This window comes from Scyliorhinus canicula, chromosome 13 (assembly GCF_902713615.1).
Source record: "Scyliorhinus canicula chromosome 13, sScyCan1.1, whole genome shotgun sequence".
Classification (NCBI taxonomy): Eukaryota; Metazoa; Chordata; class Chondrichthyes; order Carcharhiniformes; family Scyliorhinidae; genus Scyliorhinus; species Scyliorhinus canicula.
Window position 1 is genome coordinate 4,727,683 of NC_052158.1, and position 22,989 is coordinate 4,750,671.

At 52.2% G+C, this 22,989-nt stretch overlaps 1 protein-coding gene and 1 pseudogene across 1 annotated transcript in view; one reads left to right on the forward strand and one right to left on the reverse strand.

The window, feature by feature from the left end:
- Positions 1–22,989, reverse strand: part of LOC119975844 (zinc-binding protein A33-like) — a 413,200-nt gene that overhangs the window by 188,305 nt on the left and 201,906 nt on the right. The gene's annotated exons all lie outside the window — the stretch shown is intronic.
- LOC119976435 overlaps positions 1–22,989 on the forward strand; it is a 93,031-nt pseudogene that overhangs the window by 62,498 nt on the left and 7,544 nt on the right.

Below are 22,989 nucleotides of genomic sequence, written 5' to 3' on the forward strand. Positions count from 1 at the left end.
CAACTTTCAGGGATCTATGGACATGGACACCGAGATCTCTCTGCTCGTCCACACTACCAAGAATCTTACCATTAGCCCAGTATTCTGTCTTCCTGTTATTCCTTCCAAAATGAATCACCTCACACTTTTCTGCATTAAACTCCATTTGCCACCTGTCAGCCCAGCTCTGCAGCTTATCTATGTCCCTCTGTAACTTGTAACATCCTTCTGCACTGTCCACAACTCCACCGACTTTAGTGTCATCTGCAAATTTACTCACCCATCCTTCTACGCCCTCTCCAGGTCATTTATAAGAATGACAAACTGCAGCGGCCCCAAAACAGATCCTTGTGGTACACCACTAGTAACTGGACACCAGTCAGAACATTTCCCATCAACCACCACCCTTTGCCTTCTATCAGCTAGCCAATTTCTGATCCAAACTGCTAAATCACCCTGAATCCCATGCCTCTGTATTTTCTGCAATAGCCTACCATGGGGAACCTTATCAAACGCTTTACTGAAATCCATATACACCACATCAACTGCTTTACCCTCATCCACCTGTTTGGTCACCTTCTCGAAGAACTCAATGAGGTTTGTGAGGCACGACCTGCCCTTCACAAAACCATGTTGACTATCTCTAATCAAATTATTCCTTTCCAGATGATTATACATCCTATCTCTTATAAACCTTTCCAAGACTTTAACCACAACAGAAGTAAGGCTCACTGGTCTATAGTTACCGGGGTTATATCTGCTCCCCTTCTTGAACAAGGGGACAACATTTGCTATCCTCCAGTCTTCTGGCACTATTCCTGTAGTCAAAGATGACTTAAAGATCAAAGCCAAAGGCTCAGCAATCTCCTCCCTAGCTTCCCAGAGAATCCTAACATAAATCCCATCCAGCGCAGGGGACTTATCTATTTTCACACTTTCCAGAATCGCTAACACCTCCTCCTTATGAATCTCAAGCCTTTCTAGTCTAGTAGCCTGTATCTCAGTATTCTCCTCGACAACTTTGTCTTTTTCCTGTGTGAATACAGACGAAAAATACTCATTTAGCACCTTTCCTATCTCCTCGGACTCCACGCACAACTTCCCACTACTGTCCTTGACTGGCCCTACTCTTACCTTAGTCATTCTTTTATTCCAGACATATCTATAGAAAGCTTTAGGGTTATCCTTGATCCTACCTGCCAAAGACTTCTCATGTCCTCGCCTGGCTCTTCTTAGCTCTCTCTTTAGAGCCTTCCTAGCTAACTTGTAACTCTCAAGCGCCCTAACTGAACCATCACGTCTCATCTTTACATAAGCCTCCTTCTTCCTCTTGACAAGTGTTTCAACTGCTTTAGTAACCCATGGTTCCCTCGCTCGACCACTTCCTCCCTGCCTAACAGGTACATACTTATCAAGGACACGCAGTAGCTGTTCCTTGAACATGCTCCACATTTCCATTGTGCCCTCCCCCTGCAGTTTTCCTCTCCAGCCGATGCATCCTAAGTCTTGCCTCATCGCATCATAATTGCCTTTCCCCCAGCTATAACTCTTGCCCTGCAGTGTATACCTATCCCTTTCCATCGCTAAGGTAAACGTAACCTAATTGTGCTCACTATCACCAAAATGCTCACCTACCTCCAAATCTAACACCTGTCCTGGTTCATTACCCAGTACCAAATCCAATACGGCCTCGCCTCTCGTTGGCCTATCTACATACTGCATCAGGAAACCCTCCTGCACACATTGGACAAAAACGGACCCATCTAAAGTACTCGAACTATAGTGTTTCCAGTCAATATTTGGAAAGTTAAAGTCCCCCATAACAACTACCCTGTTACTTTCGCTCCTATGCAGAATCATCTTTGCAATCCTTTCCTCTACATCTCTGGAACTTTTCGGAGGCCTATAGAAAAGCCCTAACAGGGTGACCTCACCTTTCCTGTTTCTTAACTCAGCCCATACTACCTCAGTATTCGAGTCCTCATCAAATGTCCTCTCAGCCACCGTAATACTGTCCTTGACTAACAATGCCACCCCTCCCCCTCTCTTACCACCTTCCCTGAGCTTACTGAAATATCTAAACCCCGGCACCTGCAACAACCATTCCTCGCCCTGCTCTATCCATGTCTCCGAAATGGCCACAACATCGAGGTTCCTGGTACTAACCCATGCCGCAAGCTCACCCACCTTATTCCGGATGCTCCTGGCATTGAAGTAGACGCACTTTAAACCACCTTCCTTCCTGCCGGTACACTCCTGCAACTTTGAAACCTTACTCATGACCTCACTACTCTCAGCTTCTTGTGTACTGGAGCTACAATTCAGGTTCCCAATCCCCTGCTGAACTAGTTTAAACCCTCCCGAAGAGCATTAGCAAACCTCCCCGCCAGAATATTTGTACCCCACTGGTCCAGGTGTAGACCATCCCGTTTGTAGAGGTCCCACCTCCCTCCTGCACCATCCCTGCAGCCACGTGGTCAACTGTTCTCTCCCCCTATTCCTCGATTCGCTGGCACGTGGCACGGGTAACAACCCAGAGATAATAACTCTGTTTGTCCTGGATCTAAGTTTCCACCCTAGTTCCCTGAATTCCTGCCTTACATCCCTATCCCTTTTCCTACCTATGTCGTTGGTACCTATGTGGACTACGACTTGGGGCTGCTCCCCCTCCCCCTTAAATATCCCGAAAACACGATCCGAGACATCGCGGACCCTGGCACCTGGAAGGCAACACACCAATCGCGAGTCTCTCTCGTTCCCACAGAATCTCCTATCTATCCCCCTAACTATGGAGTCTCCAATGACTAATGTTCTTCCCCTCTTCCCCCTTCCCTTCTGAGCAACAGGGACAGACTCTGTGCCAGAGACCTGTACCCCATGGCTGACACCTGGTAAGTCCCCCCCCCCAACAGTATCCAAAGCGGTATATCTGTTACTAAGGGGAACGACCACAGGGGATCCCTGTACTGACTGCTTCCCCCCAGCCCCTCTCACCATCACCCATCTATCTTTATTCTTTGGTGTAACTACTTCCCTGAAGCTTCTTTCTATGACCACCTCTGCCTCCCGAATGATCCGAAGTTCATCCCGCTCCAGCTCCAGTTCCCTAACACAGTTTTTGAGGAGCTGGAGATGGATGCACTTCCCACAGGTGAAATCAGCAGGTACACTGACGGCGTCCCTCTCCTCAAACATTCTGCAGGAGGAGCATTGTACTGTCTTCCCTGCCATCCCCTCTAGATAAAAAACAAGAAAAAGAAAGGAAGAGCTTACCTGATATTCCCTCAACCCCTTAGGTTAGAGGAGGTGGAAGGGTGGGGGGACACTGCAAGTGTAGTGTCTCGGGTTTAGCAACCACCCGACTTGTATACAGGTACTCACCTTCCCGACAGGCCCCTGCTCCCGCCGAAAATCCGGAGGCCGCTCCTGCTGAAAGTTAAGCAAATTTAAAGGCACTCACTCACCTTCCTGACAGGCCCCTGCTCCCACTGAAAATCCGGAGGCTGCTCCCGCTTCCCAACGACCGCGGTTGCTGTTTTTATTTTTTGGTTAGAGGAGGGGGTAGGGGGGGAAACACTGAGGAAGTGTTCCAAGTGTTTGATAAGGTTCCCCATGATTGGCTTATGAAGAAAGTAAGGAGGTGTGGGATAGAGGGAAATTTGACCAATTGGATAAGTAACTGGCTATCAGATAGAAGACAGAGGGTGGTGGTGGATGGAAAATTTTCAGACTGGAGACCAGTTACCAGCGGTGTACCACAGGGATCAGTGCTGGGTCCTCTGCTATTTGTGATTTTTATCAATGACTTGGGGGAGGGGGCTGAAGGGTGGGTCAGTAAATTTGCTGATGACACCAAGATTGGTGGATTAGTGAATGAGGGGAGGGCTGTTGTAGGCTGCAAAGAGACATTGATAAGATGCAGAGCTGGGCCGAAAAATGGCAGATGGAGTTTAACCCTGATAAGTGCGAGGTGATTCGACAAGATTGAGAAAGGGGTGGGTCAGCCAAATATAGGGGCTACTTTAGCACAGGGCTAAAGAGCTGGCTTTGAAAGCAGACCAAGGCAGGCCAGCAGCACGGTTCAATTCCCGTACCAGCCTCCCCGAACAGGCGCCGGAATGTGGCGACTCGGGGCTTTTTCACAGTAACTTCATTTGAAGCCTACTTGTGACAATAAGCGATTTTCATTTCATTTCATTTTCATTTTGGTCGAATAAATTTGAATGCGGATTACAGGGTCAACGGCAGGGTTCTGAGGAATGTGGAGGAACAGAGAGATCTTGGGGTTCACGTCCACAGATCTCTGCAGGTTGCCACTCATGTGGATAGAGCCGTGAAGAAGGCCAATGGTGTGTTAGCGTTTATTAACAGGGGGCTTGAGTTTAAGAGCCGTGAGGTTATGCTGCAACTGTACATGACCCTGGTGAGACCACATTTGGAGTATTGTGTACAGTTCTGGTCACCTCACTATAGGAAGGATGTGGAACCATTGGAAAGGGTGCAAAGGAGATTTACCAGGCTGCTGCCTGGTTTGCAGGATAGGTCTTATGAGGAAAGGTTGAGGGAGCTCGGGCTTTTCTCTTTGGTGCGGAGGAGGATGAGAGGCGACTTAATAGATGTTTATAAGATGATGAGGAGGATAGATAGAATGGACGTTCAGAGACTATTTCCTCGGGTGGATGTAGCTGTTACAAGGGTGCATAACTATAAGATTCGGGGTGGGAGATACAGGAGGGATGTCCGAGGTAGGTTCTTTACTCAGAGAGTGGTTAGGGTGTGGAATGGACTGCCTGCTGTGATAGTGGAGTCGGACACTTTGGGAACTTTCAAGCGGTTATTGGATAGGCACATGGAGCACACCAGAATGACAGGGAGTAGGATAGCTTGATCTTGGTTTCGGACAATGCTCGGTACAGCATTGAGGGCCGAAGGGCCTGTTCTGTGCTGTACTGTTTTATGTTCTATATTAACTTACGCAGACTCAACCACAAACTTGTTTTTAGAAAAACACTCCCAATACCTGAATACAAAGAGCTCTAAACTAGTGTAAATAACATTACACAGCATTTAATTGTTTTTTTTCCAATTTAAATCCCTCCACAGTTTAACCTCGGCTTCCACATAAACACACAAATCACCACAACTTATTAAAAAGCCTCTCCTGAAAATCCACAGACAAAACCCCACATTTCAGCCCAAACCTTCCTTATTTCAAACCCAAATCCCCCCAGGATTTGGTTGTTACCCCGAAGTTATTTTAAAAACCTCAGCCCCAATCCCCCTGGGATTTGGCTGATAAATTCCAATTCCCCACCCGGCTGCTCCTTCTGGTGTGAATTGTAGGCCCGGGAGCCAGGTTGACCTTTCTCGACCCTCCTCCTTGACTGTAGTGTCAGACCCTTGGAGTTTGCCCCTTCACAGTCAGGGGGGGAAGGGAGTGAGACGTTCCGCTGGCAGGGGGAGCTTCGGCCGGGGGGGGGGGGGGGGTGGTCCGGGGCTGGCAAGGCTGATTACAGGGGAGCAGTTTTTGGCAGGGTCGGGTCTGCAGGCGGCCGGCGCCATGTTGCCCAGCGTGGCTGCTGCAGGCCGCCGCCGTGCACATACGCGGCCACGGACTCAGCCATTCCCTGGCCTGATCCGCAGGTAAAGCTGGGGGCTTCACCCTGCGCGGCTGTGAACCCCCCCACCGGGCAGAGGATCGGTGCGGGGGTGGCGCCGACTTTCTGGTCGTAAGACCAGGTGGATCCTGCAGAGATAGCCGCAGGGTCGGAGAATCCAGCCCCCTATGTCCGGACACCATGCTCACTGCTGTGACAGACTGGAGTAAATTCCACCCCATGTGATAGTCAGTTCCACATTCTCATCACTCTCTCGGGAAAGAAGTTTCTCCTGAACTCCCCATTGGATGTATTTGTAACAATATTACGTTGAGGCTGGTTTAGCTCACTGGGCTAAATCGCTGGCTTTTAAAGCAGACCAAGCAGGCCAGCAGCACGGTTCAATTCCCGTACCAGCCTCCCTGAACAGGTGCCGGAATGTGGCGACTAGGAGCTTTTCATCGTAACTTCATTGAAGCCTACTCGTGACAATAAGCGATTTTCACTTTTCATTTCATTTCATTTTTCATTTCTGTCCCTTTTTCTGGATTCTCTACAAGTGGAAACATCTTCACTGAATATCTCAAATCCGACCCCTTTCATCATTTGAAAGATCTCTATCAGCTCTTCTCTTTTCTACAGTAAAGTTGATCAATCTTTGCTGTTAGTTGAAGCCTCTCAGTTGCTGTCAATCTTTTTGATACTTTCTCCTGTGCTTCAATATCCTTTGTGTAACATCCTCTTTCTATTCCATGTCTGCAGCAATGGGAATTGACAATTCTCAGCAGCTTGTCGCAATGTGAGGGTCATTTCTGCTTTCTGGATATAGACAGTCCGTCTCTGTCAACTCAGATTTGTGTTTTGTTTATTTCAGGAGGTAGCATCTCGGAAGAGGAGGTAGGACATGAACTTTACTGAAACTCAGAGCAAGTTGGTAAAATTACTCAGCAAAGTGTTTCTGGTCAATTTATAATCAACTCTTTAATATTTACAGGATTAGCGATGAGATTAAAATGCTGTCACTAGCAGATGGTGTCCTGTCCATCGGAAAATTCAACAGCCCTTTCCCATTACCAGGATGGCGAGGAATGTTGGATGTCATTAACCCTGGTAAAACTCAGATAAGTTCCTCTGTCCTGATTTATTTATTTATTTTTTAAAAAATATTTGATATATTTGTAAAATTTTATAATAATAACATTAACAATGACATCAACATGGTATAATAAACATTTACCTCCCCATCCCAATCTTCACACACCCCAACCATAAAACAACAATCCGGCCCTCTCCCCCGCCCCCGCTTGGAAATCTGCATCTGCTGACATTTTAATTTTCCCCGAGAAAGTCGACGAACGGCTGCCACCTCCGGGTGAACCTGACCATTGACCCTCTAAAGGCGAGCTTTATTTTCTCGAGACTGAGAAACCCAGCCATGTCACTAACCCAGGTCTCTATACTCGGGGGCTTCGAGTCCCTCCACATTAACAAAATCCATCTCCGGGCTACCAGGGAGGCAAAGGCCAAGACGTCGGCCTCTTTCGCCCCCTGAACTACTGTCTCTTCCGACACTCCAAAGATCGCTACCTCCGGACTCGGCACCACCCATGTTTTTAGTACCGTGGACATTGCCTTAGCGAAACCCTGCCAAAACCCTCTAAGCTTCGGGCAAGCCCAAAACATGTGGACATGATTTGCTGGGCTTCCCGCGTACCTCGCACACCTATCCTCTACCCCGAAAAACGTACTCATCCTAGCCACTGTCATGTGTGCCCGGTGGACTACCTTGAACTGTGTCAGGCTGAGCCTGGCACATGATGAGGATGTATTAACCCTGCTTAGGGCATCCACCCATAGACTCGCCTCTATCTCTCCTCCTAGCTCGTCCTCCCACTTGCCGATAAGCTCCTCAACCGGAGTTTCCTCCGCCTCCGAAAGCTCCTGGTAAATATCCGATACCTTCCCCTCTCCCACCCAGGTACTGAAAACTACTCTATCCTGTATCCCCCATGGCGGCAGCAGCGGAAAGGCCGGCACCTGTTTTCTCAGGAAGTCTCACACCTGCAAATACCTAAACCCATTCCCTGCTGGCAATTCAAATTTATCCTCCAAGGCTTTCAAGCTGGGAAAGCTCCCATCTATAAATAGATTCCCCATCCTTCTAATTCCTGCCCTTTGCCATCTCCGGAACCCACCATCCAGCCTACCCGGAACAAACCGATGATTATTATAAATCGGGGTCCAAACCGATGCTCCCTCCACTCTCTTATATCTCCTCCATTGCCCCCAGATTCTCAGAGCCGCCACCATCACCGGACTTGTGGAGTATCAGGCCGGCCAGAACGGAAGAGGTGCCGTTATCAGTGCTCCCAAACTGGTATCTTTACATGACGCCGCCTCCATCCACTCCCATGCCGACCCCTCCCTCTCTACCCACTTCCTAATCATGGCTATATTAGCTGCCCAGTAGTAATTGCAGAAGTTCGGCAGCGCCAACCCACTCTCTCTCCGACTGCGCTCCAGCAACACTTTCTTCATTTGCGGGGTTTTACCCACCCACACAAAGCCCAAAATAACCTTATTCACCCGCTTGAAAAAGGCCTTTGGGATCAAGATGGGGAGGCACTGAAAGACAAACAGAAATCTGGGGAGGACCATCATTTTCACGGTCTGCACCCTCCCCGCCAGTGATAGCGGGACCATGTTCCATCTCTTAAAGTCCCCTTCCATTTGTTCTACCAACTGGGATAGGTTTAACTTGTGCAGTGCCTCCCATTCCCGGGCCACCAGGATTCCCAAATATCGAAAGCTCTTCCCTACCATTCTTAGTAGCAGCTCTCCCAGTCTCTTCTCCTGTCCTCTTGCCTGGATCGCGAACATCTCGCTTTTCACCATGTTCAATTTATACCCTGAAAAATTGCAAAATATTTCCAGGATTCGCATTACTTCCCCCATCCCCTCCCAACAGGTATGAAATATACATGAGCAGGTCAGCTGCGTTAAGCGAGACCCGGTGCTCCACCCCCCCCCCCCCCCCCCCCCCCCCCACCACCCGAACCAGCCCTTTCCAGTTCCTAGAGGCTCTCAACACCATGGCCAATGGCTCTATGGCCAGAGCAAACAGTAATGGGGAGAAGGGGCACCCTTGCCTCGTCCCTCCGTGTAGTTTAAAATACCCAATCTCAGCCAGTTCATACGCACACTCCCTACTGGTGCCTGATAGAGCAACCACACACAGTCAATAAGCCCTCGCCAAACCCAAACCTTCCCACCGCCTCCCACAGGTAATTCCACTCCAGCTGATCAAATGCCTTCTCCGCATCCATCACTACCACCACCTCCACCTCCTCTCCTTCCGAGGGCATCACAATAACATTTAAAAGCCTTAGAACATTGGCCTTGAGTTGCCTGCCCTTTACACATCCCGTCTGGTCTTCTTTATCACCCCCGGGACACAGTCCTCTATCCTTGTGGCCAGTATTTTCGCTAGCGGTTTGGCATCCATATTCAGTCGAGAAATTGGCCGGTATGACCCGCATTGCTCCGGATCCTCCTCCCGTTTCAGGATCAATATCTCTGAAAACTCCTTATGAAATTCCACCGAGTAGCCTTCAGGCCCCGGGGCCTTGCCCGACTGCATGCCCTCCAGCCCCTTGATTATTCCTCAATCTCAATTGGGGCTCCCAGCCCTTCCACCAGATCCTCATCTCTCCTTGGAAACCTCAACTGATCAAAAAATTGCCTCATCCCCTCCACCCCAGCCAGGGGGTCCGACTCATATAATTTACTCTAGAAGTCCTTTAACACCTCGCTTACCCCTGCTAGGTCCAGGACAGTATTCCTGCCTCTACTCTTTACTTTACCTATCTCCCTGGCCGCCTCCCTTTTCCTGAGCTGGTGTGTTGACATTCTGCTTGCCTTTTCCTTGTACTCATAAATTGCCCCCTTGCCTTCCTCAACTGTTCCACCGCTTTCCCTGTGGTCAACAGCCCAAACTCCGCCTGTAACATCCGCCGCTCCCTCAGTAGCCCCGTGTCCGGGTCCTCCGAGTATCTCCTGTCCACCTGGAGTATCTCCTCCACTAACCTGTCCTTCTCAGCCTGGTCCCCCTTTTCTCTGTGGGCCCGTATCGAGATTAATTCCCCTCTGACCACTGCCTTCAAAGCTTCCCAAACCGTGGCTGCAGAGACCTCCCCTGTATCATTTGTTTCCAGGTAGTTCTGGATGGACTTGTTAACCCGTCCACAGATCGCTTCATCCGCTAGCAACCCCACAACCAGCCTCCACAGTGGGCGTTGCCCTCGCTCCACACTAATCTGTAGATCCACCCAATGAGGGCAGGATGGTGGTGCAGTGGTTGCACTGCAGTCTCACGGCGCCGAGATCCCAGGTTCGATCCCAGCTCTGGGTCACTGTCCGTGTGGAGTTTGCACATTCTCCCCTTGTTTGCGTGGGTTTCACCCCCATAACTCAAAGATATTCAGGGTAGGTGGATGGAACACGCAAAATTGCCCTTAAATTGGAAAAAATTAATTGGGTACTCTAAATTTATTTTTAAAAAGATCCACCCAATGTGGGGCATGATCCGACACTGCGATTGGCGAGTACTCAGTATCCACCACCTCCGGTATTAGCGCCCTGCCCTGAACAAAAAAGTCGATGCGAGAGCATACCTTGTGGACATGTGAGAAAAAGGAAAACTCCTTCACCCTTGGCCGTGCAAACCTCCATGGGTCTACTCACCCCATCTGTTCCATAAACCCCTTCAAATTCCTTTGCCGGCCTCCTCCCTGTCCTGGATTTTGACCGCTCCAATTCCGGATCAATGACTGTGTTAAAGTCTCCTCCCATGATCAGGTTATGTGACCCTAAGTCTGGGATCTTACAAAACACCCACCTCATCAATTCCACATCGTCCCAATTCGGAGCATATATGTTCACAAGTACCACCCGCACACCCTCCAACTTCCCACTCACCATTATGTACCTACCCCTCCTTGTCTGACACGATTCTCCCAGCCTCGAATGCCACTCGTTTGTTGATCAAGATCGCTACCCCACTGGTCTTTGAGTCCAGCCCTGAGTGGAAATGAAATGAATGAAAATCGCTTATTGTCACAAGTAAGCTTCAAATGAAGTTACTGTTAAAAGCCCCTGGTTGCCACATTCCAGCACCTGTTCGGGCAGGCTGGTACGGGAATTGAACCGTGCTGCTGGCCTGCTTTAAAAGCCAGTTCTTTAGCCCTGTGCTAAAGCAGCCCCTATACTTGGCTAACCCACCCCTTTCTCAATCTTGTCTGAACAAAGAACAAAGAAAAGTACAGCACAGTAACAGGCCCTTCGGCCCTCCAAGCCTGTGCCGACCATGCTGCCCTTCTAAACTAAAATCTTCTACACTTCTTGAGTCCGTATCCCTCTCTTCCCATCCGATTCGTGTATTTGTCAAGATGCCCCTTAAATGTCACTATCGTCCCTGCTTCCACCACCTCCTCCGGCAGCGAGTTCCAGGCACCCACTACCCTCTGTGTAAAAAACTTGCCTCGTACATCTCCTCTTATCCTTGCCCCTTGCACCGTAAACCTATGCCCCCAAGTAATTGACCCCTCTACCCTGGAAAAAAGCCTCTGACTATCCACTCTGTCTATGCCCCTCATAATTTTGTAGACCTCAGATCAGGTTGCCCCTCAAAATCCGTTGTTCCAGTGAGAACAAACCGTGTTTATTCAACCTCTCCTCATAGCTAATGCCCTCCATACCAGGCAACATCCTGGTAAATCTCTTCTTCACCCTCTCTAAAGCCTCCACATACTTCCGGTACTGTGGCGACCAGAATTGACATTATACTCCAAGTAGATGCAACATGACTTGCCAATTTTTATACTCAATGCCCACGGCCAATGAAGGCAAACATGCCGTACGCCTTCTTGACTACCTTTTCCACCTGTGTTGCCCCTTTCAGTGACCTGTGGACCTATACACCTAGATCTCTCTGACTTTCAATAGTCTTGCGGGTTCTACCATTCACTGGATATTGCCAACCTGCATTAGACCTTCCAAAATGCATTACCTCACATATGCCCGGATTAAACTCCATCTGCCATTGCTCTGCCTAAGTCTCCACACGACCTAAATCATCTAGTCAGTAACCTTTAGGTGTGTCTCTTGTAGCATTGCCATGTCCGCCTTCAGCCCCCTCAAACATTGTGAGCCCACTTGACCGGCCCATTCAGCCCTCTGACATTCCATGTAGTCAGCCTGGTCGGGGGGGCTTATCGCCCCTCCCCCTGCCGACTAGCCATCACCATTTTTAGGCTAGCCTCTAGCTCGCGCCCTCCGCTTCCTCGAGCCCCCCCCCCCCCTCCCCCCATCCCCGCCCTCTGGCATTCGCCTTTCCCGACCTCCCATTTGTCCCTCAGTAACAGTTTCTCCCCAGTCAGCAAAACAGCTCCACCCACCTCTCCCCCCCTCGCAACAACACTAGCAACCCAACCCCCCAAGTCCAGCTCCAGCTTAACACCTGCTCACCCCCCACTGTGCTTCAGTGTGTCAGCTGACCCATGCTGACTTGATAGCGCCCGCCCCTGGCACCAAGCAGTCTGTCTCCCCATTGTTCTCTCCCCTCTCCTCCAACTTGGACAAACATATTAAAAGCATCACATTCCCCAGGAAACAAACATCAGAAAAAACAGTGAAGAAACAGCCACTTCTAGAAAAAAAAAACAACCAAAAAACAGAACCAACCCCAACGAACACCCCCCCCCCCCCCCCCAACCAGCTCCCTGCAAGACAAAGTTACCTTTAGCCTTTAGCCATCCAAACAGCCCCTTATTACACACAGCACTACTGATACTGATACAGCCCAGCACAACAAATCACCACCACAGTAATCTCCAAGGCTTCAGTGTTTTTTAATTCACCTCCAACCTCTTTACTTTAATAAAAATCCATACTTTGTCTGGTGTTTCAAAGTAGAAGTCCCGTTCCTCATGTGTGACCCACAGACGGGCTGGGTACAGCATCCCAAACTTCACCCCCTTCTTAAAGAGGGCCGTTTTTGCCCGATTAAATCCAGCTCGCCTCTTGGCCAAATCCGCTCCCAGGTCCTGATAAACACACAGCTCACAATTCTCCCACTTGCTGCTGTGTTCCTTCTTTTTTTTAAAATAATTTTTATTGGACTTCCGGTGTGCAGCATGAAGTGAGTGAGCACACTGAGGCAGCTCCTGCCCAAGGTTACAGAAAAGAGCTCCTTTTTGGGCGGCACGGGTTGGAATTTCGATGAAAAGCCGTAGGTGAATGTTCGAGGAGTACTTTCCCCCAGGAATCGAATGTTTCTTGGTTATCAGACCCTCAGAAACAGTGCAGGATTGGGCGGAAGCTGCAGCAAACAAAAGCCTCTACAAGCAGGCAGGCGGAGGAAGGGCCAGCTTATAGGTCTCAAGCTGACTTGAGGGCCTTTATGAAAGCTGAATTCTAGCAGCAGTTGACGCTGTCCCGACGAGTCCCAGTGGGGGAAGGTGTCTAGAGGAGCATTCCCCAAAATTTATGGTGCTCACCCGGAGTGGGGTAAAGGAAAAAGCTGCAGCAGCTCCCCAAGAAAAGCAGGGGAAGAAAGACAAAATGGCGGCCGGCGGAACACCCGAGGACCGGTGGAAGTGGGCGCAGGAGCAGCAGGCCTCTCTTCTGCGCTGTTTTGCGGAGCTGAAGGCTGAGTTGCTGGATTCCCTGAATGAAACTACAAACAAGCTGCTTGGGACCCAGGCGGCACAGGAGGTGTCGATTCGGGAGTTGCAGCAGCAGGCCGCTGAGCGGGAGGAGGAGGCCGTGGTCCTCGTGGGGAAAGTGGAGTTGCACGAGGCACTTCACAAAAAGTGGCAATACCGCTTGGAGGAGCTGGACGTTCGCACGAGGCGAAAGAATTTGAGGATCCTGGGCCTGGCGGAGGGGTTGGAGGGGTCAGATGTCCCGTCGTACGTGATCACGATGTTTAGCTCGTTGATGGGAGCGGGGTCCTTCCATTTGCCCCTGGAGCTTGAGGGAGCTCACAGAGTGCTGGCCAGGAGGCCTAAGGCAAATGAACCCCCGCAGGCGGTGCTGGTGTGGTTCCATCGATTTAGTGACCGGGAGTGTGTGCTGCGCTGGGCCAAGAAAGAGAGGAGCAGCAAGTGGGAGAATTCGGTGGTGCGAATCTACCAGGACTGGGGTGCGGAGGTGGCTAAGCAGCGGGCCGGGTTTAAACGGACGAAGGCGGTGCTGCATGCCAAGCAGGTCAGATTTGGAATGCTGCAGCCTGCGCGTCTGTGGGTGACATATAAGGACCGGCACCACTACTTCGAGTCCCCGGAGGAGGCGTGGGCCTTTGTACAGGCGGAGAAGCTGGAATCGAACTGGGGTCTGGGGACACACTATGGCCGTTGCTGTTTTCGCTGTTGCTGTTCTTCAATTTTGGCAGGTGTTATTTTTATGCTGGTTTTCTTTTTGCTCTGTTTCCGGGTGGGTTTGTCTGTTGGGTACGGGTGTGGGGTATGTGGGGAACGTTGGGGGTATGTGCTTTATATGTTCTCTTCTGTACAGGGTTGGGGGTTGGGGTGAAACTGAATTTTGAGGAGCTGTGTCAGAAGGGTAGGGTGTGGCAGTGTGAAAGCGCGGGCTTTCCTCTGGATGTCCGCGCTGCGGGGCAGGGGGGGGGGGCGGAGCTGGAGGTGGGGGCGTGGCCTTCACTGGTTTTCTTTCCCGCGCTGAAGCGGTGCCAAGGAGGTGTGGCAAGAGGGTGATGACCCCATGCCGGGAGGAGATGGGTTTTGGCGGGAGCTGCCGAGTCAGCAGAAGTCAGCTGACTCACGGAAGTACCATGGAGGGTGCGTCGCGGCTAGGAGGGGTCCTAGCCTGGGGGGGTGGGGGGGGGGGGGGGGGGGGGGGGGGGTGGGGGGGGGATACCGGGTTGCTGCTGGAATGGCCAGGAAGGAGCTGGTGTGGGCTGGGGGGGTAGAGGAGAGGCATTATCGCCATGGGGAACGGGTCAGGCGGGGCGAGCTGGCCTGGGGCGAGCAGTCGATAAGCTATGGCTAGCCGGCGGGGGAGGGGCAGGTTGCCCTCTGATCCGGCTGATTACCTGGAACGTGAGGGGGCTGAATGGGCCGGTTAAGAGAACTAGGGTATTTTCTCATCTGAAGGGGCTGAAGGCGGACGTGGCTGTGCTCCAGGAGACCCGCTTGAAGGTGGCGGACCAGGTTCGTCTGAGGAAGGGGTGGGTGGGGCAGGTTTTTCACTCAGGATTGGACGCGAAGAACCGGGGGGTGGCGGTTCTGGTGGGGAAGAGGGTGGCGTTCGAGGCGGCTGAGGTGGTGTCGGACAAGGAGGGCAGATATATCATGGTGAAGGGTAGGCTGCAGGGAGAGAAGGTGGTGCTGGTTAATGTATATACCCCGAATTGGGATGATGCCGGCTTCATGAGGCACTTGTTGGGCCGCATTCCGGACCTGGAGGCGGGGGGCCTGATCATGGGGGGAGACTTTAACACAGTGCTGGATCCCCCACTGGACCGGTCCAGTTCAAGGACGGGTAGGAGACCAGCGGCGGCCAAAGTGCTGAGGGGTTTATGAACCAGATGGGAGGGGTGGATCCCTGGAGGTTTGGGAGGCCGAGAGCGCGGGAGTATTCCTTTTTCTCCCATGTCCATAGGGTCTATTCCCGAATAGATTTTTTCGTCCTGAGCAGGGGATTGATCCCGAAGGTGCAGGATGCAGAGTATTCGGCCATAGCGATTTCAGACCATGCTCCGCACTGGGTTGATCTGGAGATGGGGAGGCGCGGGACCAGCGCCCGCTCTGGCGCCTGGATGTGGGGATGCTGGCTGATGAGGAGGTGTGTAGGAGGGTCCGGGGAAGTATTGAGGGGTATCTGGATACCAACGACACGGGGGAGGTCCGGGTGGGGATGGTCTGGGAGGCTCTGAAAGCAGTGATCCGGGGGGAGCTGATCTCCATCCGGGCCCATAGGGAAAGGAGGGAGAGGAAGGAGAGGGAGAGACTGGTGAGGGAGCTCCTGGATGTGGACAGGAGATACGCGGAGGCACCGGAGGAGGGGTTGCTGGGGGAACGGCGTAGTTTGCAGGCCAGATTTGACTTGTTGACCACCAGAAAGGCGGAGACACAGTGGAGGAGGGCGCAGGGCACGGTATATGAGTATGGGGAGAAGGCGAGCAGGATGTTGGCGCATCAGCTCCGCAGGCGAGATGCGGCTAGGGAAATTGGTGGAGTGACGGATAGGGGTGGGAATGTGGTGCAGAAGGGGACATAAGTAAATGGGGTCTTTAGGGACTTCTACGAGGAACTGTACCGGTCAGAACCTCCGATGGGGAGAGGGGGGATGGAGAGCTTCATGAACAGGTTATGTTTCCCAAGGGTTCAAGAGGAGCTGGTAGAGGGGCTGGGGGCGCCGATAGAGTTGGAGGAGCTAGTCAGGGGGATTGGATAAATGCAGTCAGGTAAGGCGCCGGGGCCGGACGGGATCCCGGTGGAATTTTATAAAAAGTATGCGGATCTGGTGGGCCCTCTGTTGGTGCGAGCCTTCAATGAGGCATGGGAGGGGGGGCTTTGCCCCCGACGATGTCGCGGGCACTGATCTCTCTGATCCTGAAGCGGGATAAGGACCCCTTGCAGTGTGGATCATACAGGCCTATCTCACTCCTCAATGTTGACGCTAAGTTGCTGGCGAAGATCCTGGCCACCAGGATAGAGGACTGTGTGCCAGGGGTGATACACGAGGATCAGACAGGATTTGTCAAGGGACGGCAGCTCAACACGAATGTGCGGAGACTGCTAAATGTTATTATGATGCCGGCAGTGGAGGGGGAGGCGGAGATAGTGGTGGCGCTGGATGCGGAGAAAGCGTTTGATAGAGTTGAGTGGGGGGTACCTGTGGGAGGTGCTGGAGCGGTTCGGATTCGGGGAGGGATTCATCAAATGGGTGAGGCTGCTCTACGCGGCTCCGATGGCAAGTGTAGTTACCAATGGAAGGAGATTGGAGTACTTTAGGCTCTACCGTGGGACCAGGCAGGGGTGCCCCCTGCCCCCCTTGCTCTTTGCACTGGCGATTGAACCTTTGGCTATGGCGTTGAGGGAGTCAGGGAGATGGAGGGGTCTGGTGCGGGGTGGGGAGGAACATCGTGTATCGCTGTATGCGGACGACCTGCTGTTGTATGTGGCGGATCCAGAAGGGGGAATGCCGGGGGTGATGGAGCTGTTAGCGGAATTTGGGGGCTTCTCGGGCTATAAGTTAAATTTAGGCAAGAGTGAGGTATTTGTAGTGCACCCGGGAGATCAGGAGGAGGGAATTGGGAGACTCCCATTTAAGAGGGCAGTGAAGATATTTTAAATACCTGGGGGTGCAGGTGGCCAGGAGTTGGGGGACTCTCCATAAGCTTAATTTTACCAGGCTGGTGGAGCAGATGGAGGAGGAATTTAAAAGGTGGGACATGGTACCGCTATCGTTGGCGGGTAGAGTGCAGTCCGTCAAAATGACGGTTCTCCCGAGGTTCTTGTTCCTTTTTCAGTGTTTGCCCATCTTTATCCCGAGGGCCTTTTTTAGAAGGGTCACTAGCAGCATCATGAGCTTTGTTTGGGCGCATGGGACCCCGAGGGTGAAGAGTCTTCTTGGAGCAGGGTAGAGATGGGGGGGGGGCTGGCGTTACCCAATCTCTCGGGGTATTATTGGGCGGCCAATGTGTCGATGGTGCGCAAGTGGGTAATGGAGGGGGCAGCATGGAAACGGATGGAGAGGGCGTCCTGTGGAGATACAAGCCTGGGGGCCCTGGTAATGACGCCGTGGCCGCTCCCTCCTACGAGGTATACCACGAGTCCGGTGGTGGCGGCTACCCTCAAGTTTTGGGGGCAATGGAGGCGACATAGGGGAGAAGTGGGGGGCTCGATGGAGGCTCCGTTAAGGGGGAACCATAGGTTTGTCCCGGGGAACATTGATGGGGGATTTCAGGGTTGGCATAGAGCGGGCATCAGACAGCTGAGGGACCTGTTTATTGATGGGAGGTTTGCGAGCCTGGGGGAGTTGGAAGAGAAATTTGGGCTCCCCCGGGGAACATGTTCAGGTATCTGCAGGTAAAGGCATTTGCTAGGCGGCAGGTGAAGGGATTCCCTTCGCTTCCCGCGAGGGGGGTGAGCGACAGGGTGCTTTCGGGGGTCTACGTCGGACAGGGGAAGATATCTGATATCTACAAGGTTATGCAGGAGGCGGAGGAGGCGTCAGTAGAGGAGCTGAAAGCTAAGTGGGAGGGGGAACTGGGGCAACAGATCAAAGACGGGACATGGGCTGATGCTCTGGAGAGGGTTAATTCTTCCTCCTCGTGTGCGCGGCTTAGCCTCATCCAATTCAAGGTGCTGCACCGGGCCCACATGACTGGGACGAGGACGAGTAGGTTCTTTGGGGGTGAAGACAGGTGTGCCAGGTGCTCGGGGAGTCCAGCGAACCATGCCCATATGTTCTGGGCATGCCCGGCATTGGAGGAGTTCTGGAAGGGGGTGGCGAGGACGGTGTCGAGGGTGGTGGGATCCAGGGTCAAGCCAGGATGGGGACTCGCGATTTTTGGGGTTGGGGTAGAGCCGGGAGTGCAGGAGGCGAAAGAGGCCGGTGTGCTGGCCTTTGCGTCCCTAGTAGCCCGGCGAAGGATCTTGCTACAATGGAAGGATGCGAGGCCCCCAAGCGTGGAGACCTGGATCAATGACATGGCGGGTTTCATTAAGCTTGAGAAGGTCAAATTCGCCCTGAGAGGGTCGGTACAAGGGTTCTTTACGCGGTGGCAACCTTTTCTCGACTTTCTGGCTCAACGATAGGGTACAGGGACAGTAGCAGCAGCAACCTGGGGGGGAGGGGGGGAAGGGGGAGGGAAAAGGGGGGGGGGCGGACAATGACTATGTTTGTTTATTTAATTTAAATTTATTTTTAAGTTCTTTTATTGTTCATTGGGGTTGGGGGGGTGGGGGGATGCGATACATATGGTCTGGGGGTGTTACAGTTATTGTGGGTTATTTTGTTGCATTTCATTGTTTGTCGTTATGTTTTATATTTTCTGTAAAGAATTCCAATAAAAATTATATTTAAAAAAATAATAATAATTTTTATTGGAATTTTTTACAGAAAATATAAAAATATAACAAGTATAGCAACAAGTAATAATATGCAACTAAGAGCCCCATAACACCCGCAGTTCCCCCCAAACCGTAACATCACATGTATCACACTCCCCCACCCCCCAAACAAGAAAACTTAACCATAAATTAAAATTAAATAAATCTAATTTAAAATAAAATAAGCAAACATAATCAACGTCTCCCCCCCCCCCCCCCCCCCCCCTCCCCGGGTTGCTGCTGCTACTGTCCCAGTGCCCTATCGTTGAGCCAGAAAGTCGAGGAAAGGTTGCCACCGCTTAAAGAACCCTTGCATCGATCCTCTCAGGGCGAATTTGACCTTCTCAAGCTTAATGAAGCCCGCCATGTCATTGATCCAGGTCTCCACGCTTGGGGGCCTCGCGACCTTCCACTGTAGCAAAATCCTTCGCCGGGCTACTAGGGACGCAAAGGCCAGCACACCGGCCTCTTTCGCCTCCTGCACTCCCGGCTCTACCCCAACCACAAAAATCGCGAGTCTCCATCCTGGCTTGACCCTGGATCCCACCGCCTTTGACACCGTCCTCGCCACCCCCTTCCAGAACTCCTCCTGTGCCGGGCATGCCCAGAACATATGGGCATGGTTCGCTGGACTCCCCGAGCACCTGATACACCTATCTTCACCCCCAAAGAACCTACTCATCCTCGTCCCAGTCATGTGGGCCCTATGCAGCACCTTGAATTGAATGAGGCTAAGCCGCGCACACGAGGAGGAAGAATTTACCCTCTCCAGGGCATCAGCCCATGTCCCGTCTTCGATCTGTTGCCCCAGTTCCCCCTCCCACTTTGTTTTCAGCTCCTCTACTGACGCCTCCTCCGCCTCCTGCATAAGCTTGTAGATATTGGATATCTTCCCCTCCCCGACCCAGACCCCCGAAAGCACCCTGTCACTCACCCCCCTCGCGGGGAGCGCACAGAATCCCTCTACCTGCCGTCTAGCAAATGCCTTTACCTGGAGATATCTAAACATGTTTCCCGGAGGGAGCCCAAATTTCTCCTCCAGCTCCCCCAGGCTCGCAAACCTTCTGTCGATAAACAGGTCCCTCAGCTGTCTAATGCCCGCTCTATACCATCCCTGAAATCCCCCATCCATGTTCCCCGGGACGAACCTATGGTTCCCCCTTAACGGAGCCTCCATCGAGCCCCCCACTTCTCCCGATGTCGCCTCCACTGCTCCCAAATCTTGAGGGTAGCCGCCACCACCGGACTCGTCGTATACCTCATGGGAGGGAGCGGCCACGGCGCAGTTACCAGGGCCCCCAGGCTTGTATCCCCACAGGACGCTCTCTCCATCCGTTTCCATGCTGCCCCCTCCATCACCCACTTACGCACCATCGACACATTGGCCGCCCAGTAGTACCCCGAGAGGTTGGGCAACGCCAGCCCCCCCACCCCCCCATCTCTACCCCGCTCCAAGAAGAACCTCTTCACCCTTGGGGTGCCATGCGCCCAAACAAATCCCATGATGCTGCTGGTCACCCTTTTAAAAAAGGCCCTGGGGATAAAGATGGGCGAGCACTGGAAGAGGAACAAGAACCTCGGGAGAACCGTCATCTTGACGGATTGCACTCTGCCCGCCAGCGATAGCGGCACCATGTCCTACCTTTTGAATTCCTCCTCCAGTTGTTCCACTAGTCTGGTGAAGTTAAGCTTATGAAGAGTCCTCCAACTCCTGGTCACCTGCTCCCCCAGGTACCTGAAACTCTTCACTGCCCTCCTGAAGGGGAGCCTCCCAATTCCCTCCTCCTGATCTCCCGGGTGCACTACAAATACCTTGCTCTTTCCCAAGTTTAGCTTATAGCCCGAGAAGACCCAAATTCCGCTAACAGCTCCATCACCCCCGGCATTTCCCCTCTGGGTCCGCCACATATAACAGCAGGTCGTCCGCATACAGCGATACCCGGTGCTCCTCCCCACCCCGCACCAGACCCCTCCATTTCCCTGACTCCCTCAACGCCATGGTCAGCGGTTCAATCGCCAGTGCAAAGAGCAGGGGGGACAGGGGACACCCCTGCCTGGTCCCACGATAAAGCCTAAAATACTCCGATCTCCTTCCATTTGTGACTACACTCGCCATCGGAGCCGCGTAAAGCAGCCTCACCCATTTGATGAATCCCTCCCCAAATCCAAACCTCTCCAGCACCTCCCACAGGTACCCCCACTCAACTCTATCAAACGCTTTCTCTGCGTCCAGCGCCACCACTATCTCCACCTCCCCCTCCACTGCCGGCATCATGATAACATTGAGCAGTCTCCGCACATTCATGTTGAGCTGCCGCCCCTTGACAAATCCTATCTGATCTTCATGAATTAACTCTGGCACACAATCCTCTATCCTGGTAGCCAGGATCTTCGCCAGCAACTTAGCGTCTACGTTAAGGAGCGTGATAGGCCTATATGATCCACACTGCAAGGGGTCCTTATCCCGTTTTAGGATCAAAGAGATCAGTGCCCGCGACATTGTCGGGGGCAAAGCCCCCTCCTCCCACGCCTCATTGAAGGTTCGCACCAGCTGGAGTTGTGATACTGTACAGACACCCTGACTCATTCTGTAGATGTTCATCAGTGGAAAGAGGCGGCGTGTGAATGCCTCCTGCCTTTTACAGTGAGATACCACCCCTCAGTGTCCTGCCTGCTCATTGGTCATGTCCTGTTCTCTGTGTTCTTTAGCTGCCTATCTGTATATCATTATCTGCATGTCTGCATATCGCGACATCTCCCCTTTTTTTAATGTTTTGTTGGCATATGGGAACGTACTTACATGTGGTGGCGTATATTAACATCTTTACAAGCCGTGGCATATGTGAACGTATTTACATGTGAAGACAGCTGTCTAATGTGAGAAAACAGAATATAGCAAACAAAACAAATGTTGATAAGTCCCGTCCCTGGGGCTTGTGTCTGATCCTTGTCGACCACCGGAGAGGTGGTGGTGGGGACGACGGAGCCTTGACAGGCGGGATAGAAGCCTGACTGCTGGCCTCGTAGTTCGAGGTATCAGGAGGTGGCAAAACAACAGACGGAAATGGAGAAGAAAGCGGTTGCGGGCAGGCAACTTTGCACAGTGTCCGTCTGTTTCATCTCACATCAGAACCATCAGCCATACGTACAACATACGAGCGGGGCGCTGCCTGTCGAATAACGACAGCTGGAGCTGACCAGCCACCATCCGGTATCTTGATCCTGACAGTGTCTGCCGGGGATAACACGGGCAAATCAGTGGCATGAGCATCATAGCCCTGCTTTTGCTGGTTTCGGAGCTGCTGCACCTTCTGCAGCACCGGGAGGTGAGCCAGGTTGGGCAAGTGTATGGCTGGAAGTGTCGTCCGCAGGTCCCTGTTCATTGGGAGTTGAGCCGGCGACATGCCCTGTACGCAAGCAGCGCAAGGTAGATGTCAGAAGCAGAATCCGCGGCCTTGCAGATGAGCTGTTTCACAATGTGCACCCCATTTTCAACCTTCCCATTGGACTGCGGATAGTGTGGGCTGGAAGTTACATGTTTGAAATGGTATGACTTGGCAACATAGACCACTCGTGGCTGCTGGAGCACGGGCCATTGTCACTCCTGACAGTGTGGGATACCATGCCGGGAAAACGTCTCCTTACAGGCCTTGATGATGGTCCGAGATGTGAGGTCTGAGAGCTTCACGACTTCAGGTTAGTTCAAGAAATAGTCAATAATCAAAATGTAGACACGACCATTCGTACAAAAGAGGTCGATGCCAACCTTGGACCACAGGGAGGTCTAGATTTCATGCTGCTGGAGCGTCTCCTTGCTCTGTGCTGGCTGGAAGTGTTGACAGTTCGCACAGTTGAGGACCATGTTCAAGATGTCCTGGCTAATACCGGGCCAGTAGACAGCCTGTCCGGCTCTGCATCTGCACTTCTCGACACCCAGGTGTCCCGCATGGATTTGGCAGAGCACCAAGCTCTGGAATGACAATCCGGTCCAGCTTGAGGAGGATACCATCACTCACCGTCAGGTCATCCTTTACATTGTAAAATTGAGGACACTGCCCTTTCTGCCAGCCATTGACGAGGTGGTGCATGACACGCTCCAAGAGGGGGTCTTTGGCTGTTTCCTCGCGGATAAGAACCACCTTCTCATCAGACGCCGGGAGGGTGCTAGCACAAAGCTGCACCTGTGATTCAATCTGCCGGATGATTTCCAGCGGTTCACTAGGCAATGTGAGGGAGGGGGACAATGTATCAGCGATGATGAGCTCCTTGCCAGG